Source organism: Neltuma alba, unplaced genomic scaffold, assembly GCF_004799145.2.
Source record: "Neltuma alba isolate B1F8T4 unplaced genomic scaffold, ASM479914v2 tig00003861_pilon, whole genome shotgun sequence".
NCBI lineage: Eukaryota > Viridiplantae > Streptophyta > Magnoliopsida > Fabales > Fabaceae > Neltuma > Neltuma alba.
The window spans coordinates 1-3,821 of NW_021633454.1; the positions used below are offsets into that span (position 1 = coordinate 1).

A 3,821-nucleotide genomic window follows, 5' to 3' on the forward strand; every position below is an offset into this window, starting at 1 on the left:
ACAATCCAAATGAATATTTCACGTCTAACGTTTAAAGGTAGGAGACATGTCTCAAAAGAAACACTTACTGTGCCTTATGACTCTAATCCCAATTGCCTCCTCAAGCGCCTTAGCTTTGGAACCATCATGATCATACTCATGAAGTCCTAATTCATCAGACACAAGTAACACAACAAAAGTCCTGTGAGCAACATGCCCGTACCGAAAAATTGCTTCATGCGTAAAAGCAACAATGTCGACACTGATACAGACGGGAAATGGCAGCACTTCAGAAAACAAAATATAGTGTTTTAGATCCGTAATGGCTTAGAGGTACAGCAATCCAAGATCCACAGGATGAAATATATAGTGTTTATAAATATTTAAGTACCATATCTATTCGATAACGAGATTCTTTCTTTGAAGTATAGCTACTTCATAGCTTACAGAATACCATACAGCTCCAATTCTGAACTACCTTCACACTATACTTACCAGCAGAGTTACTGAAGACAGCAATATCAGGACCAAACGCCGATTTACAACGTTCCATCGAAGAAGCAAGGGGAGGCCAAAGTGTCAAAGAGTAAGGAGCAGTAATGGTATTATCCTTATCAAACACGACCCCTTTGAAACCCCTTCTTCTTCGCAGCTCACCCCAATCAATGTACCTCAAGTCCGGAACAGAAACATGAGGCAGTGCTAATTTGGGGTCTTTCACAAACAAAACGTCGAACAAATGGCCTCCAAGTTTATTCTCTGCCCTAACGCCGCTTTCACATCTGCCCACCACATGTTGTGAAATGTACCCGCCTTTCCTCGGCGCTGCCGAACCCCTTTTGCTCGTCTTCTTGTGGAAGCTTTTGGTATCTGCGTTCTGGGTGTTGATTATTGGGGTCTTTGTAATCAGTAGAGAGAAGAAAATGAAGAACCAGAGAGTGGCTCTGGCTCTGATTTGAATTGGAATTGACGAAACTCGGGATTTCTCAGAGTCAGAGCGCAGAAATCTCTTATTGGGATTTTGCTGTGAGTAGTAGAAAGTGATAGAGTGGTAAGATTTCTCTGGTGATGGGCATTGCTATGAAAATTCAGAGGCTTTTGATGGAGGGAACAACAACTCGGAAGAGAAGCAGCCGCAGGAGCTGCAGGCATTTTTAATTTTATCTTAGACTAGGCGGCTTTATTCCTGCAAATAATGGACTTCCAAATTTCAAGTTAATTTTAGTTAAATTTAGAGCTTGTGCCATCCTTGAAATCTAACATGGTAACGTAATAAGACCTACTTTAATCTATTCCTCGAGAAATGAGAATCCATTATACATTTTATCAAAAAGAATCCATTATACACGGCAAAATTTCGGTTTTGCTAAAACTGATCTACATCCCTCGTAAAATGAGCTCAAATTTTGGTCTAATCATAAACCATTCAAGGGAGTTTTTATAAATGCTTTTAACCATGAGGCTAGTTGTTCTATGGACTTAATTTACATTTTTTTTAAAAAAATCTCAATTATCCGATTAAATTTACATAAATTTTATAATTATCTGGTGGGATCCATGCTGGAAGAAAAATTTTAACAGCGAAACTAAATTTTCTTATTTACACAAAAATTAAATACTAATAAACAATAGTTAACATTATATCTTAACTTAAAATCTTAAGAGTCAATTTTATAAGTCATTTCATTTTATTCTATACTATTCACCAAGCTCAATTGTTCTTGACGTGAGAATACTAATGTTTTTTATTTTCTTCAGATGGGAAAATACATGTCCCTTTAACTCACTTGACATAAAACTTGTTTGAAAGGTGTCAGTTTAGAACATCAATGATGGAAATCACATCCAAACCTCTCTTGTCAATACATCTAGCCTCCAGTTGAACTCGCAAGTAATCTTTATATTTGATTCTCTTGAACAATGGCTTTTCCTTCTCTAATAGCTCAGTTGCAGGCCCTATTTCTTTCTCAGGTGCTGGTTCATTCTTCAGTGCAAGACTAAGCCTCCTGTCTCTTTCATTCACCACTACTCTGTGCCACACACTCTTGTACAGCTTGTTACTCACAATCTGCTCAATTTCGAAACACATATCAAACAAGTTTATCAGAACCATCGCAAATAGAAGAAACTGGCTGGTTAAGGTAAGTATATATGATTAATTAAGGAGGGAAAGTTGATGAGTGATCTCAAGTTGATCTCCAATGTTGGCAAGTAAGCAATAAGGCAAAGGAGGATTCACATTAACCCATTTATGATGCTGCTTCACTTGAAGGCCTTTGATTCCATTTTCAATGAAGACAGTTAGTAAGCGATTGTCAGTAAGGTCTGGTTGAGGACATGGAGGGTATAAGTTCACTTGACATTTCTGATGCCCTGAATCAAAGCTTTGGACTCTATAATGGCCTTGGCTTGTAATCCTAAACTCTGATATTCCTTCCAGCAAAGTCCTTGCCACATTTCTTATTCTCTTGTTGTATTCAAATGCTACCTCCCTGCAAAATAAGAATGAAAAATGTTGTATTTTTTAAAGCCCCATAGTTTTTATTAGGCTTCTATATTTTTCTTTTATGTAGAAAGGTAGATACTAATAGCTTGAGATTGCACACGGCATGATCAAAATTGCGACCTCTCATTTATAAAAGAGTTTTCATGTCATTAGACTATAGGGCTATTGACAACTTTCTACATTATTGAATGAGAGCATAAATGTGACTACCTAGATTTAACACTACTTAATTCAAAGTCTTGGAACGTCAAATGTTTGGTCTATCTCTGCTAATATGAGAGGCTTCAATTTCCCCATATATATATAGATATCAACTCATTCTTGGATGCTTAAAAAAATAAAAAAAGATAGAGGAAGAGAAAGACGAGAGAAATTGAAATTGCGCGTACTTGAAATGAGGGGGCTTGTGGGGGAAATGGAATTCAGGAAAAGTAGCAAGTTTTGGATAATCTCTCCAGTAATGAACCTTCTCTCCATAAGGAAGGGAACTGGTACCAAACCTAACGGGTGTGATGAGTTCTTTATTGAAAAATTCCATCTTTTCCTCAAGAGGCAAATCGTGAAACTCCAGAGACTTGTTTATCACCTCCTCCATCGGTTTCTCTGAAATCCCATGATTTGTAATCTGAAAGGGACACATCCAAAAACAAAGTCGACCAGAAAAGCAATTCTAGATACTATAGAGGCTTCAACGAAATATTCTCAAACACTTTAATTGCCATGAAGAAGCCCCATTCTCTGCATGCATCACCTAGCTGTCGAACTGCGTCGGCATGGATTTGAGGATCCGGGGAGGTGAGGAGGGAGAAATCGAGGACGGGGATGGAAGCAGCAAGGTCATCACCTGCAACATCATCACGACAAGGTTCAGGGAGAGAGTATCATGTGGTCGGGATGGGAACGTCGCCGTTTGATTCAATGAAGGCCTGGATAGTTATAACAGTATCATCAGAAGCATGAAGCTTTTGAGGTTCTGATGAGGAGGAAATAGTAACAGGTGAAGCCATGGAAACATGAGAGTTGAAGATACTGTGAATAGAAATAAAGAAAGAGTATTGCAGGAACAATATAATATAGTGTGAGGTAGGGGACGAGATACTCGGTAATAATTAATGATAATTGACAGGTGTGGTTAATGATACATTCAAGATTAGGATCCATTTATATTCTATACAATGATTGATTGATATCATAAGTTGTTAAGCTCCCTAGCTAGTGATGCTGCTGTGATATGGCCATATGGGTGATCTGATCACTCTCTAATAGTGAGATATTTGGTTTTCTGCATAATTTGGTAGACAGCACTTTCAATAATTGAGAACAGAGACAATACTTT

The 3,821-nt window shown here is 37.9% G+C and overlaps 1 pseudogene; it reads right to left on the minus strand.

Moving 5' to 3' along the window:
• Positions 1–68: 68 nt before the first annotated feature.
• LOC114742698 (uncharacterized) lies at positions 69–1,442 on the minus strand (annotated as a pseudogene).
• Between the last annotated feature and the right edge of the window lie 2,379 nt (positions 1,443–3,821).